Below are 17,380 nucleotides of genomic sequence, written 5' to 3' on the forward strand. Positions count from 1 at the left end.
ACATTCACACACTGAAATCAAGATGTTCAAAACTTCATCTTCTTCTTTTGTTTAATTTTCTTTATTTAATTTTGAGGATGGTAATTTCAGAACCCATAGCACTTGCATACTAAATTAATTAATTAATTAATTAATTATTTTACCAGAGAGGAGAATTCTCAAGCACAACGTGAAGTTGCTAATGCCTTGAGACTGCTTTTCCCAGTAATTCCCTGGAGTGATTCTGAGGGAACCCTGTTGGCTACATCATTCACATAGTAAAATGTGGCTTTATCTCAAGGGGATTTCAGTTATTTAAATCTAGTATAATATCCTTGACAAGAAAGCTGAATATTCATCATTTTAATAAGGATTAGATATGCCTTTCTATTTTGGGTAAACCAAAAGCTGGAGTTTTTTAAATGGTGACTTGCATTCTCTAGAGATTTGAAAATGACAAACAAAAAAGTGTGCACTATAACAGTTGAATAAATAAATCTAACTTTTTAAAAATCGGGACTCTTACACAGCTTTGGTGCTTCTCTTGTATTTTTTTTCTGTTAATGAAAGGATTTTTTTTTAAACAGTAATCCTGATGGAATAATGATTTATCAGTTCAGTCTGGAGTTTGCCTGTTGCAAAATTAGTAACAATGTGGTGTGCTGAATGGTGAATTTCTCCAGCCTGGCTACCTAAGTTACTGTTTCTTGGTCTGAAATAAGCACTCATGAATAGTATGTCTCAGAGCACATTGTTTGTCTTCCTTAGACACAGTGTCTCCCACTGTGGAATGCAGTGGCCTACAGTCATCTTCTGAGTCTGTGCTCTGCATTTGGCACTTAAACAAATGCTGACTCACGAGGGATCCTATTCTTAAATTTAATGAGGGGACAAAATGCATCTCGTATGTTTCTGGTGACTAGCACTAAGTATGCACCTGGGAGCCTGCTGTAGGCTCAAATCCAAGGCATTTTAGTCTGTAAGTAGTATTTTTATATCACATATGAGAGAAACAATATTCAGAATTTGAGTAGCTTTCCCTCATCATAGAACAAATATTTTTTTCAGCACTTATTTATTTTTTATTACATTTCATTCACTTTGTATCCCCTCCGCATCCCCCTCCCTCTTCTCCTCCCAGTTCCACCCACTCTCCTTCTTCTCCCTCTATGCCCTTTCCCTAGTCCCTTGATCTTTCACTTTTTTTAAGACTTTTTTTCTTTATTAATTACACATTATTCACTTTGTATCCCCCCTGTGGTTCTCTCCCTCCTCCCATCCCAATCCCTCACTGCCTCCACCTTAGACAATGCAGCCACTCCTGATGAGACCTAATTGACTAAGATCAGAAGGAAGGAAAAGAAGAATAAATAATTTCTAAGCCTATTAGCTTCTTTCAAGCAGCCATATAAGATGGTCCAGAGACAGTGGCCTATAACTTCAGCTTCAGGAGATTTAATGCCCCTTTTGCGGTTTTGGTTTTCTTGGGCACCTGCACACACACTCACACACACACACTCACACATATACACACACACTAAATCTTTTAAAAATGCTTCACAAATGAAAAAAGTTTAAGTTATAGACATTTGATAACATCCTCTAAGTTTAAAAAGAAATTTCTAATTGTTTTATTAAATAAAATCAAATTAAAACTTGAGATTTTTATAGGTGCAATAAATAATGTCTTGATGGATGAATATCATCATAACAGATCAGATGATTTCTATGGAAGCAGAGTAGGAAATATGCAAACATTTTCTTGGGCTAATATAGGAGGCTATGATGAAGATTTCAATAAAAACTTCTTTTCTAAGGTAAATTTCCTTTTAGCACACATGACCACAGCTCAGCCCCATCATAGTTACTGTGGATAATGGACTGCAGTCTTCATTTTCAACACATCATTTCCTCCCACTAAGTTTCTATTTCTAGGAAAATTTATGCGAGTAACTGGCTTAAATCTGATTAAAAACGAAACAAACAAACAAACAGAAAACCCTGAAAAACCAGAAGTAAACTAGCACTCTTAGCACAGCACTCCAGCGATACATCAGTGCAACTGAACACAGCTGAAAGCCCCCTGAATCCTATATCATAATTATCCTGTTGTCTTCTATTCCGCAATGTAAAGAAGGTACTTTGTACTACTTATACTTACAGAGTGAAATACTAGACTTATTTTTTTTTCCTTGACTCTGAACACGGACAAGAGTAAGTTTCAATTTTTCACTAAAGGTTTGCTATTCTTTTCACTCATTTATTTACATAGTTAACAAAAATGGCCACAATATTTCTTTGTGTGCTTTGTTTTACAATAAAGTACCTTGTGTCACCTGTAGTTTAACATGTTGCGGTTTGTCCATAGGGTGCTTTTTGTAGTGGACTTCAGCATCTCTTTAACGTCTATATCAATGTGTGTGCTGGTTATCTCCCTGAATGATTCCATATTTCTAACACTGCAGTACATTCCATTTTGCATATTCCTGTTTTAGTCTTGAACCAGTCATTGCTCAATTAGGCTGGATTTGACATTAAGCCTCAACTCACTTTATTGACAATATACATTTCTTATTGGCGTTGAGATTCCACTGAGAAGATGAAGAGTAACAGTGTTCACATGGAGCACCCTCTCCAGGTAAGCGTGTTTGTGTGTTTTGAGAGCACGGTGCTTGTATATTGTATCTTGAAGTGTACACAGAACAGTGTTAAACAACAGACTTAAGGAAAAAAGAGTGAACAAAAGGTGCTATTTAGTGTTGATATCTCAATAGTATAGCAATATTTTTGTTGTAAAGAAATTTGTTTGACAGCATGAATCATAGATAAGTTGTGTATAGCCGTTGTTTTTACAAATTTATTTTAATATATTTACAGATGTTTTGAATATTATCAAAATTCATATCACCTTAAATACACATATATAAATGTATGTATTATTTATTGATTATTGTGATTTAAAATTATTTCAATTTTCATCTACCAAAACAAAGAAATAATTAAAATTCATTTTATTTTACATTCTACATAACATATTTTGTTAATGTGTTAAATGGTGAATAGTAACAAGTATATATTGTGTTATTGCATTTATATGGTACAGCTACAGTGTTTGAGTTAATCTAATAATAAGCAATATTTGAAGAGTGCTTTACAGGGGAGATTTTATAACTTTTATTCACTTATTTCTTAAATATGAGCTTTAAGGAACAGGACATTTCTCAAAATTCTCCTTGAGAATATCTGAAGTTAGAAATTGATATACAGAAGACAAGACAATGTTCAATTCGGAGTAAGAGATTTTCCAACACAAGATATTTCTAAATTTTTTCCTGTAAGAACAGGAAAGCAAAATCCATACTAACAAAGTTTGAAAGAGGCAATGTCTCTTTTCACTTAAAGTGAGTCATGAATCAAACACAATTTTGCTCTTGCCAGCACAGTCTGGCTAGGCAGACTGATTCACTGCTCCAGGTAGACCAGTTATGACAATAGCAATGTGACACCTTCTCCTCCCACTGTGATATAATTCAGATAAACTATTCACATTTTCAAGATATAATTGAACATTTTCAATGTTCAATGTACTTACAATGGTGCCTGTCCATGGCCACTGTCTAATTATATATCATTTCTTAATACAATACCACTAACAGTCACTCACTGCTCCCTGCTCCCCACAGCTTCTAACAGCCACTAATGTACTTTTGTCCCTATGAAGTCACTTACTCCAGACATTTCAAATACATGGAGAAATAGAACATGTTGCTTTGTTTTTATCTCCCTCTCTTGTTTTCCACTCAACCTATCATTTTTATGATTCATTCGTGCTGTATTCTTTATGGTGACTCTATAATACTTCACAAAAGATACAATGTTTTGTCCATCCATTTACCAGTTGGTGGTCATCTGGGCTGCTTTCTCCTTTCGACAGTTGTGAGTAACGTTGCTGTGAGCATTCATGAAGTGATGTTAGAGAACACGTTCTTCCAGTTAAAGTTTCAGCATTACCGAGGAATGCAGCAATCTAGGAGTGAGTTCTGAAGTACCCATGCTATTATTTCATATTAGCAGCAGCCTGATTTTCACAATTTTTCTACACCATTTAAATTATTGTTTTCTACTTAGAAGACATAATGAAGATTCAGTGTTACAGTTCCTCCTTTAGAAATAACAACAAGGACTACCTTCTTAAGCTTAGTGTTTTCATGAGCATGTTTCATTTGAACTCTCCCAGAGCGATCTAAATAGACATACAGATAATAATGATGCTTTTGGAATTGTTGATATAGCTAATTACAACTTCAAGTTATTTAACCTTGTAAGTGTACTAAGGAATATTTTTCTAATAAGTATTGAAACAGCTTATGTAAATTAGAGTGAAGAATACATAAATCCTGTATTTGTTAATGTGAGTAGATTAGACTTTCAGATTGGAATTCAGATGTCCTTGGGAGATAATGCTTTTAAATAATGTTCCCAATTGTGCTCTGAAAAAAATCCTCCAGAGGAAGCATAGGGCAAAGAGATAGAGTCTGACTTTGGAACACCAGAGTTGGCAACTCTGCCAAATCCCCCAGGGCCAATGATTTCAATTTATCTCATTACATACAGGAGATTAAGGTTAGCATCTAAAGAGTTATTCAAAATTTCTGTGATAATCACATCTACTTATTGCTTTGTGAAGGCAGAATCAAATTATATCCTCACCTTGGTCACACTGCATTTAATTCCTTTATGTCATTTCTCAAAGCTTTTCATTTATTTTATTTTCCTTTTGTAGAAACAAAGTTTTTTTCCTCACATAATATATCCTTCTGCTACTTCTCCTAGTTCTTCGCTGCCTCCCTCTCGTTTGGATCCAATCACTCTCTGTCATCAGAAAGCATTGCCAACCCCTGACATCATTAATGATGCTCTGCTATGGTTACAGACAGGAACCTACATTAACAGTTCTCTGAGAGGCCTGCCCAGCAGCTGATTGAATCAGAGGCTGAGACTCATAGCCAAGACTCACGGGTGGAGCTTGAACTCTGGAAGTTCTGTAGAAAAGTGGGAAGGAAGGATAGAAGGAACCAGAAGAGACAGGAACTCTGCAAGACCAGCAAATTCAACTAAGTTAGACGTGTGAGGGCTTACAGAGAAAGAAGCCCAACCAAAGAGCATACATGGACTGGACTTAGGCCTCCTACACAGATGTAACCAATGAGCAGTTTGATCTTCATGTGGATTCCCTAGTAAATGGAGCAGGTACTGTCTATGACATGGGCTCTGTTTCCTTCTTTTCAATCACTTTGCCCTAGCCGAGCTGCCTTACCTGGCCTTAGTCAGTGAGAAGGACCTCAGCCCTGATGTGACTTGATGATCTTGGGTGGGTTAGTGAGGGGGCTCTTCTTTTCTGAGAACAAAGGGGAGGGGGAAAAGGGTGAGGAGGGTTGTAGGAAGGGAATAGGAGGAGAAGGGTGAGGTGTTATGACTGGGATGTATAAATATATAAGTTAAAAAAAACAAACAAAAAACCCAGCAGCAGTAACAACAACAACAACAACAACAACAAAACAGGCTTCTATGGGATGATAATAAAATAAAACAAAATAAACAATAACACATTGAAATTGAACAAAACAATCAAACAGAAGGAAAATATCCCAAGAGAAGGCATGAGAAACAGAGACCTATTCATTTTCATGCTCAGGAATCTTATAAACCAAACAGAAGTCATGATACATACACAAAGAATGGGGTGTAGTCCTGTGCAGGTCCTTTACATGCTGTCTCAATTTTTGTGAATTCACATAAGCCTTGATCATGCTGATTTAGAGGATTCTATTTTCTTGGTGTTCTCCATGTCCTCTGACTCTTAGATTATTTCTACTTCCTCTTCCTTGGAACAATCTGAAACCTTAGGTTAGGAATTTAGTGGAGACATCCCATTCCAAGATGTCTCACACTCTAATATCTGGCTGTAGATCTCTGTATTTGTTCCCATTTGCTACAGTAGGCAGCTGCTCTGATGATGGCTGAGCAAGGTACTGGTCTATGAATACAGCAGATGTTGGTAGTCATTTTATTGCTATTATTTTAAGAACAGTATTTGGTTTAGCTGTAGGTCCCTGGCTATCTACTTACAGGTTCTTGGTTATTCAAGCAGGGTCAGGTATGGGTTTCATCTCAAGGAGTTGGCCTTCAATCAGATATTGGTTGTTTACTCCCATAAACTTTGTGCCAACATTGGTTACTCTTGCAGGCAAGACACTATTGCAGAGCAAAGGGTTTGAGGGTGGTTTGGTGTATATGTTTCTGTTTTGCTAGCATACAAACTAACTTCCTTTACAAAATACTCTAGAAGATGTGTATGAAGGCTCTATGTGGGCACCATCTTGATTTCTCCATGTTCAGTGAGTTTGTAGGTGCTATCTTCAGCAATAGGACCTTGCAGTCAGTTTGTGGAGAGTCTTGGCAAAGTTGTGGGTTGTCTTGGGATCACCAAGGGACACCTTTGGCCAACAATTTAATTAAATATATACTAATCTCAAAATTGGAAGCTTAATTTGATAATAAAGATTGCTGGTTGGTTCTGAGTCTTCTGTATTATTTGGTGATGTCATTTAGAGCGCCTTCATATAAGTATGTATTTTAGAAGTTTCTAGTGTATTATGTTTTCATACCACCCTTTAAAAGGTCTTTGATTTTAGCTGTCTCTCCTTGAACTCCATCCCTTATCCTTATCTCTTTTCCCCTTCCCCAGTTAATCCACAGATTCTAGTCACCCCCATTAACCCTAACCCATACCTACTTATTTTATTCTCCTTCCATAATGAGATATATCTATTTCACCTAGTCCCTTACTCTATACCTAAAGTGTAAGGTTCTATGGAATTTTAGCCTAGTTATCATTGCTTAACAACTAGTACTTACATAGGCAAATTCATATATATATATATATATTAGAAACATATATATTTCTGAGTCTGAGTAACCTCAGTGTATGCTTTTCTTCTAGTTCCATCCATTGTGAATTTCATTCTGTCATTTTTTAAAAAATGGCTGAGTAATACTCCACTGTGTAAATGTACATTTTCTTTGTTCATTCCTCTGTTGTGGTATACCCTGGTGGTTTCCAATTTCTGACTATTATGAATAGAGCTGCAAAAATAATTGTTGAACAAATGTCCTTGTGGTACGAGAAAGCATCATAAGGACATATGCCAAAGAGTAGTATAGCTGAATATTGATCTAGATAAAATTTCATATTTCTGATGAGCCTCCAGACTGCAGTGCTGTACCATTTTGAACTCCTACCAGCAATGGATGAATGTTCCTCTTACTCTATATCCTTGTTAGCAAAGGTTGTCATGCGTTTTATTAATTTTGGACATTCTCACAGGCATAAGATGTGATCTCAATTTTTTTTTTCATTTAAATGGTTAAGAATGTTAACTCTTTTTATTTGTTTGTCAGCAATTTGAGTTTTTTTTTTTTCTTTTGAGAATTCACTGTCTAGATCTGTACCCTATTTTAATTGGGTTGTTTCTTGATACCTAGCTTTTGAGTTCTTTGTATATTTTTATGTTAGCCCACTATTGTATATGTAAATAGTAAATTATTTTCCATTCTGTAGAATGCTGCTTTGTCTGAATAATGGTGTCCTTTGTCACACAGAAGCTTTTCAGTTTCATAACTTTTTTCTTTATTAATTGTTACTCTTAGTGCCTGCCGTATTAATGTTCTGCTTGGAAAGTTGTTTCCTGTGCCAAAAAGTTCAAGGCTATTCTCAACTTTTTCTTCTATGTGGTGTAGTGTATATGGTTGTATGTCGAGGTCTTTGATTGATTTGGAGTTGAGTTTTGTGCAGGGTGATAAGCATGGATCTGTTCACATTCTTCAATACTAACATATCCTGTTTGTCCAGCAATGTCTGATGAAAATTTTGTCTTTTTCCAGTGTGTTTTTCTAGCTTCTTTATGGAAAACATAGTTGGCTATAGGTATGTGGACTTAGGTCTGTGTCTTCAATTTAATTTCTTTGATTGATATGTCTGTTTTCATAACAATATCTTGTGATTTATTATTATTATTATTATTATTATTATTATTATTACACTGTAGTGAAACTTGAAACCAGAGATGCTGACAACTCTGGCAGTTCTTTTATTACTCTTGATTGTTTTAGCAATCATGTTTTTGGTTGTTGTTTTAGTTGAAGTTGTGTTTGTTTGTTTGTGTGTGTGTGTTTCTATATGAAGCTGAAGACTGTCTTTTCAAGATATCTGAAGAATTGTGTTAGAATTTTGATGGACATTACATTTCATCTGTAGATTTCTTTGGATAGACTGGCCTTCTTCAATATTAATAAGTTTAATAGTAAATTATTATCATATTAGTCAATCTATGAGGAATGTTCCATCTCCTGATAATTTCTTTCTTTAATGAACTTGAATTTATTGTCATGTACATCTTTCATTTGCATGGTTAGAGTTACCTAAATATTTTTTCACATTATTTGAGGCTATTATGAAAGGTGCTGTTTCCCTGATTTTTTTTTCTTGGTCCATTTGTCATATGCACATAGCATGATTACTCATTTTTGTGAGTTAATTTTGTATCCAGCTACTTTGGTGAATGTGTTTATTAGCTGTAAGAGTTTTCCCATAAAAATGGGAATTTTTATGGTCATTTATATATATTATCATATTTGCAAATAAAAATTCTTTCACTTCTTACATTCCAACTGTTCTAGCTAAGACTTCAAGTACTAGGTTGAGTATGTGTGGTGAGAGTGGACAATCTTGTGTTGTTTGTAAATTTACTGGAATTGTTTTGAGTATCTTTCCATTTTAGTTGAATGACTTTGGGCTTGCTGTAAACTGTCTTTATTATACTGAGGTATGTTTCTTGCATCCCCAATCTCATTAGCCATGGAGGGGTATTGGATTTTGTCAAAAACTTTTTTCTTTCTTTCTTTCTTTCTTTCTTTCTTTCTTTCTTTCTTTCTTTCTTTCTTTCTTTCTTTCTCTCTTTCTTTATCTCTAATGGTATTATCATGTGGTTTTTGTCTTTTAGTTTGTTTATATATGTATTACATTTATTAATTTATGATTGTAAAAGCATTTCTGGATCTCTGGGATGAAGCCTACTTAATATTGATGGTGATGTTATTTGATGTGTTCTTGGATTCACTTTATAAGTATTTCATTGAGAGTATTTGCTTCTATGTTTATATGGGAATTTGGTTTGTAACTCTTTCTTTGCTGGGTCTTTATGTGGTTTGGGTATCATGGTAATTGTTGACTCCTATAATGAACTGAGAAGTATTTCTATTGTTTTTATTTTGTAGATTAACTTGAGAATAATTCACACTAACTCTTCTTTGAAAATTTCTTACAATTCTGTGCTATGACCATCTGGCCCTTGGCTCTTTTTGGTTGGAAGTATTTTCATGACTGCTTCTATTTTACTAGGTATCATAGGTCTGTTTAAATTGCTTATATTGATTTTACTTTGATAAATGGTATATATTTGGAAAATTATCTATTTCTTTTAGGTTTTCCAATTTTGTGGAGTACAGGTTTTAGTGTATGTCCTTATGATTCTACAAATTTCCTTGGTTTCTATTGTTATGTTCACATTTTCATTTGTAATTTTGTTAATTTGGATGTTTTTTATGCCTTTTGTTTAATTTGGATAAGAGCTTGTCAATCTTGTTAATTTTCTCATTGAACCAACTCATTGTTTTCTTGATTCTTTATATTGTATTTTTTTTCTATTTTATTAATTTTAGCCTTGAGTTTCACAATTTCTTGTCATTTACTCATTCCTTTCATGTGGGATTTTATGCTTTTGTTCTAGGTGTTTGTGGTGTTAAGTTGCTAGTACGAAATCTGTTTGTTTTTTTTTTTTTTTGTAGGCACTTAGTGCTATGAACTCGTCTTTTAGAACTGTGTCTCTTAAGTTTGGGTATGTTGTGATTCATTTTCATTTTAGACAGTCTTTCTTTCTATCTCTTGTCTCATTTTACATTCAGTAGTCCGTTCAGTTTCCATGAACTTGTAAGCTTTTTGTTGTTAGTATACAGCTTTAATACGTGTTGTCAGATAGAATGCAGGGTGTCATTCAACTTTCTTGTATTTGTTGAGACTTGCTTTGCATCTAGGTAGGTGTTCAACTTTGGAGAAATAGCCATGATGTTCTGTGTGTGTTTCCCCTCTTTTAATTTTCCAGTCTGGATTATTTATTGCCTGTGTTTTTGGTGTGTTTACCCTCTTTAGGTTGGAGTTTTTCTTCTTTTGGCTTCCATACGGCTAGATTTTTAGATGGCATTCCTTACATTTGCATTTATCATGAAACGTCTTGTTTTCCTTACCTATTGTGATTGGAGTCTCGGTAGGTATGGTAGTCTGGGCTGGCAGCTGTCTTCTCATACAGTGTGCAGCACACCTGACCCAGCTCTTCTCGCTTTGAGAGTCTCCACCGAGAAGTCAAATATTATTTAACCGGTCTGCCTTTATATGTTATTTGGTCTTTTTTACTTTCAGCTTTCAAGATTTTTTTTTCTGTACATTTAGAGTTTGATTGTTGTGGGCCTTGGGAATTTTCTTTTATGGTCCATTCTGTTGGGGTTCTGTATGCTTCTTTTATTTTATTTAATTCTTTATTTACACTTTATTTACACTTTATTCTTTTTGTATACCCCCTGTGGTTCCCTCCCCCCTCTTTTCCCAATCCCTTCCTTCCTCCCACCTTTGTATGCATGCCCCTCCCCAAGTCCACTGATAGGGGAGGTCTTCTTTTCCTTCCTTCTGATCCTAGTCTACTAGGTCTCATTAGGAGTGGCTGCATTGTCTTCTTCTGTGGCCTGTTAAGACTACTGCCCCCTCAGGGGGAGGTAATTAAAGAGCAGACCAATCAGTTCCTGTCAGAGACAGTCCCTGTTCCTATTACAATGGAACCCACTTGGATACTGAACTGCCATGGGCTACATCTGTGCAGGGGTCTTAAGTTATCTCCATTCATGGACCTTGGTTGGAGTGTCAGTCTCAGGAAAGACCCCAGTGCTCAGATTTTTTGGTTCTGTTGCTCTCCTTGTGGAGTTCCTGTCCTCTCCAGATCTTACTATTTCCCACTTCTTTCCTAAGATTCCCTGCACTCTGCCCAAAGGTTGCCCATAAGTCTCAGCATCTGTATTGATAGTCTGTAGGGCAGAGCCTTTCAGAGGTCCTCTGTGTCAGGCTCCTGACTTATTCCCTCTTTTCTCCTTCTTCTGATGTCCATCCTCTTTGCATTTCTGGATAGGGATTGAGCATTTTAGCAAGAGTCCTCCCTCTTTATTAGTTTCTTTAGGCTCAAGAAGTTAAACAGGAACAAATCAAGTAATCCAATTAAAAAATGGAATACAGAGCTAAACAGAGAATTCTCAATAGAGGAATATCGAGTGGCAGAGAAACACTTAAAGAAATGTTTAACATCCTTAGTCATAAGGGAAATACAAATCAAAACAACCCTGACATTTCACCTTACACTCATCAGAATGGCTAAGATAAAAACTCAAGTGACAACACATGCTGGAGAGGTTGTGGAGAAAGGGGAACCCTCCTCCACTGCTGGTGGGAATGTAAACTTGTACAACCACTCTGGAAATCAATCTGTTGCTTTCTCAGACAATTAGGAATAGCGTTTCCTCAAGATCCAGCCATACCACTCCTAGGCATATACCCCAAAGAGGCTCAAGTATACAATAAGGACATTTGCTCAACCATGTTTGTAGCAGCCTTATTTATAATAGCCAGAAGCTGGAAACAGCCCAGATGCCCCTCAGTGGAGGAATGGCTACAGAAATTGTGGTACATCTACACAATGGAATAATACTCAGCAATAAAAAAAAAAAAAAAAAAAAAAAAAAACAAGGAAATCATGAAATTTGCAGGTAAATGGTGGGATCTGGAAAAGATCATCCTGAGTGAGCTATCCCAGAAGCAGAAAGACTCACATGGTATGTACTCACTCATATAGAAATATAATATAGGATAAACCTACTAAAACCTATATGCTTTTTTATCTTAATAAATTTTTCTTACTTCAGCATTGGAAAGGGAGAGGGGCTGCCTCTGTCATGAACGTGGTTGTCTGCTATTTGATCGCTTGTCCCTGGGGATGCAGCCTTACCATGCCACAGAGGAAGAGGCTGCAGGAATCATGTGAATATTCCTTTTTTCTAAATTACTTTAGCATAAGAACTTTCTTCTATGTAATTACAGATTATCTAGAAGGATAGTATAGAATAGAGTGTGTGTTTGTGTGTGTGTGTGCATGCTTTGCAGAATACCGAGATATTGTGCAAATAGGAACCAGACTTGATAATGAACTTTTGTGCTTTCATTATAAATTCCTGGGTGTAAACATATCAAAGAAAGCCAGTACCTTGTGGTTCCCTTGCCTCCTTGGCACCCTGATATTTCAGTTGGTTCCTCTTTTTGTGATCCTAGTAGTGTTAAATGGCTTCCTGTTTTTCTGAGCTCACCTTCTCTACATCATGCCTTAGAATTGGAATCATGAATTTCTTTAAGGAAACCTTAATTCCTATAATGCACATTAGTACCTGGGACTACCATCCTGGGTTACTCATTGATTGAAATTTTCAAATGAAACAGATAGCCATGCTAAAAAATGATTAGTTTTTTCTTAATCTTTTTATATCAGATTATCAACTGTAGCATGAAAACACTGTAATATTAAGTAACTTCTGAACAACATTTGTTATATAGATTAGAATCCACAAAATGATCCAACAGTACCAATTACCACACTTGTGCAGAATGTTTTCTCTGTTGTTGTCATTATTAAAGTCTTTTTCAGTCATGATGGTGAGAGCTTATGGGTATAGTTTTTGACAGTCCTCAACCCTTCACAAAGTACAATAGGCAACTACAGAATGCTGAGAGAGAGAAAATAGTCTTCCCAGGGAAAAGCACACCAGTGCTTTCTGTAATACCAAATATTCAGGATTGAAAAAATATATACAAGTAACATGAGGTAACATTATACAGGCTGAGCTGGTTATATGTACAACTATATTTGTCTTTCTTTCTTTCTTTCTTTCTTTCTCTCTTTCTCTCTCTTTGTATGTATACATACATACATATATATATACACATACATATATATATACATACACACACACACACACACACACACACACACATATATATGTATATATATATATATATATATATATATATATCAACAACTAATACAAGAGAGTCCACGGTTTCAGACAAGAGCAAGGAGGGGTATATGGCAGTGATTTTAGGAAGGAAAAGGAAGGAGAAAATGATGTAATTATACTATAATCTCAAAAATCAAAACCCAAAAGAAATAATTAAACAATGAAATAAAGTTTGGTAATTTGAAGAAGTATTTGCAAATCCTTAGTAATAAAATTTACTTTTTAAAGTTGTTTTAAAGTCATACAAAAACTGAGCAGAAGGAGGAGATCAGCATTTACCACTTACCTTGTACATCTACATATGTATGGACTTCTTAATACTTACTACTCTTCACCATAGGTGTAACATTTTCAACAAATGGTCAAGTAAAACTGGTAGTTCACAGTCACTCACTTTCCACAGCTTATAAAAGAGTTCAAGATCATGGTCACTCAGTGATAATAACTTTTACTAGAATTCATTGTTTATAGTGGCCTTTCTATGGGTTTGAGCAAATTTGTCATAAATTACAGAGGTTATGAATACAGTATAAAACAGCCTGTATTCTGTCTTTCACCTCATTTATCCTTTCCCCAGAAACAATTAAAACTTAGACTGCTTCTATACTTTTGTCTTTTTTTCCTGAATGTTTTGCAACTGAGCTCAGCCTCTCAGAATGGTTTCTTCCACTTAGTTACATCCATCTTAAGATTTTTTTGTATGTCCTTTAAAAAATTGATAGGTCATTTTACCAAAAAATATTCTACTGTCTTAATATATGATAGTTTATCCATTTGTATTATGTTCCTAGTGGATACAAAAATAATGAGACATTATATGGATATGTAGAAGAAATAAACATAAATGTATTAAAGGAGATTATTGCAGGGGAATAGGACCACATGGTTAAGGAAGCTGAGAAGTCCCACAGCAGGCTTTGAATTAGGCAAACTGGACATTCTGGGATGCTCTGCAGTTCAAACTCTACAAACAGTATATCTGATGTTCCTCTTTATCTCTTCATCACACTACGTTCTATTTTCCTTTCTTAATAGATCATTTCCTCCATCCTGGTATTTTATCCAGACCTATCCTCTATGGTTATTTGAGTGGTGCTATGCATATTGAAAACATAAAACCTAACATCTACATATAAGAAAAAACATAGAAATAATATTTGTCATTTGCGGTCTGGTTTACCTCCTTTAGATTTTTTTTTATATATATCCATCCATTTACTTGCAAATTTCAGATTTCATCAGTAACTGAAGTTCTTTCCACTCTTTATAAAACATGTTACTTGGGAATGAGAGATGAGGGACAGATTTGGGGGTTTTAATCCTTTATCATCTCTGACTGTAAGCTCTCTGAATAAAAGTCAGACTAAAGACTCAATTCTTATTTTTTTTTCTGACCATTAATGTTGCTGGTAACAGACAGCATAAAACCTGGTATGATTTTTCAATGCTGCTATCTACATTTCCATTAAGATCTCCCTACGGAAGGTTTGTTGTGTACTTCAGCATCTTTTGGATATATGCCAAATAGTGGTATTGCTGGATCTTGAGGAAGCACTATTTATAGTTGTCTGAGAAGACACCAGATTGATTTCCAAAGTGGTTGTACAAGTTTACATTCCCACCAGCAATGGAGGAGGGTTCCCTTTTCTCTACAACCTCTCCCACATATATTGTCACTCGAGTTTTTTTATCTGAGCCATTCTGATGGGTATAATGTGAAATCCCAGGGTCATTTTGATTTGCATCTCTCTGATGGCTAAGGATGTCTCTTTAAGTGTTTCTCTGCCATTCTGTATTCCTTTACAAAAAAATTCTCTGTTTAGCTCCATACCCCATTTTTTTTAAACGGACTGCTTGATTTATTGCTTTTTAAGTTCTTTAGTTCTTTATATATTCTGGATATCAGCCCTCTGTCAGCAGGGAATCATATGAAAGAAGTGGGAGTTAGTATGACTTGGAAAGAACAGGAGCTCCACAGGGAGCTAATATATCTGGGCACAGGAGTCTTTTATGAGACTGTATCTCTAACCTAGAACCATGTATGTATATAACCTAGAACCCCTGCTCAGATGTAGCCCATGGTAGCTCAGTATCCAAGTGGGTGCCCTAGTAAGGAGAACAGGGCCTATTTCTCACATGAACTCAATGACTGGCTCTTTGCCCCCCCCTCCCCCGAGGGAGGAGCAGCCTTGCTAGGCCACAGAGGTGGACATTGCAGCCAGTCCTGATGAAACCTGAAAAGCTAGGGTCAGATGGAGGTGGAAGAGACCTCCCCTATCTGTGGACTTGGAAAGGGGCAGGGAGGAGATGAAGGAGGTTGGGAGGGAATGAGGGAGCAGGCTATAGCTGGGATACAAACTTAATAAACTGTATTTGAAAATAAAGTTAAAAAAAGATCTCACTGTGGACTCCATGAGCTCCCTGGTCCTTGTGACTTCCATGGAAATATTTCAAAAAAGTCATATTCCTCTTAAAGAGCGTTCCCTTATCCATATGATTAACAAGCTCATTTGTTCCTGGTCTTTTTCAGAATACCAGTCATAGTATATTCTGTTAGATGATTCAGAATGTTATTTCTCCACACAGAGTCACATATATGATCCATAGCTGTTTATGTTTTCAGTAATCAGAGGGTTTTTTTTATTTTAGTTTCTGACATTACATGTCACTAATTAATAAGGTTGGGTCAATCTCCAATGACTTTCTATACTGCTAATACATAACTAGCATTCAAACACCTCCAAATAGGTATGTAATATTTGAGTATAGAAAATCTCCTGTAAAAGTTGTACAAAATCTAGGTCACGGTATTGGGAAAAATCCTTTTCTCTCAGTAATAATGGTCATGCGTTGTTCATTATGAAAAGGAAGTGACTTTGGGCAGAAGTCACTAACAAATGAGAAAAAAAAGTGAGTAAAGTGATAGCCAGGCTTCCAAGAAAGAAGATAGTGATATTCCTTAGCAGAAGAAAGACTAAGAGGATCCCTCCCTGAACAACTATCCACGTTCATCATCCAAACTCTTTAAAATAATGTTTCTGTGCATGGTGTAAAGATTATCCTTATATTAATAACATGCTGATTTCTGTGCTGGTGCAGATTTGATTACTGGCAGGATCTTGGCACTGTAATTTTTATGAAGCATCTCCTGTCTCAACGTTTTGCAAACATGGTTCTCCATCATCTTCTGATTGGTCAAATAAAGAACTGACCAGCCACTAGCTGGGCAGAAAAGAAAAGTGATACTTAAAGGTGGAGAGAGATGGGTGAGATCTCCCAAGTAGAGATCAGAGAGAGAGAGAGGCAGAGATCAACAGCTGGAAGTGGATGAAAACAGGTCCCAAGAATGGTCATGTAATGCTCCACATGCCTGGAACATAAATCAGGTCGATATTGCCTGGTTAATATAACTCAAAATCTGCCCAGTTTAATGCCATAAGCCAATAATAACTCTCTGTGTCATGATTCGGGAGCAAGGGAGGACACAGAAAGTCCTTACTGTTCCACCCAACCATAGTGAACCATACAAGACTATAAAGCATGTAACATGTAGAAAGCTAAATGAAGGCATGACTAGCTGTATATTTCATGAGATAATTGCACACAAAAGAATGAGATATTTTGCTAATGTGGATTCTTGGAACTCACCCACACTTCTGTAATTATTTCATCCTATACTTTCTGTAAGTTCAATAAAGTCATTGGCTCACCAAGTAAGAGTTGGACAGAATGGTTTCTTTGCATTTAATGTAAAGTTATTTTCTCCAGGATAAACAGAATAAAAGTAAAATAAACCCTGACCAAAATAAATTGTGAAAAAGTAATAGAAAAGAATATGTGAAAAACAAAACGCCTTAGATTTATTGCAAAAACTAAATTAGGAAAGCTTAGTCCCATCATTCCCATTCTGGTCAGGTGAAAAGCTTTGTCTGAGATTCATGGTGATAATGCTGCTCATTTTATTACTGTCTGTGCTTTCCATCTCCCTCTTCACATCCCTCCACTTTTCCTTATTTTTCTGGATATTTGCACACTCAAAGACCACTGATCCTCACTTTCTTCTCAAGGCACCATCTGGATTATAGGTCAAGTCTAAATAAATCCTGAGCAGTGTGTATACCTGCTGAGTTTTTCACAATCTGTGTGTGCAGATTCCTGTCTTTGGTATGAAGGAATATAA

Source organism: Meriones unguiculatus, chromosome 3 (genome assembly GCF_030254825.1).
Source record: "Meriones unguiculatus strain TT.TT164.6M chromosome 3, Bangor_MerUng_6.1, whole genome shotgun sequence".
Classification (NCBI taxonomy): domain Eukaryota; kingdom Metazoa; phylum Chordata; class Mammalia; order Rodentia; family Muridae; genus Meriones; species Meriones unguiculatus.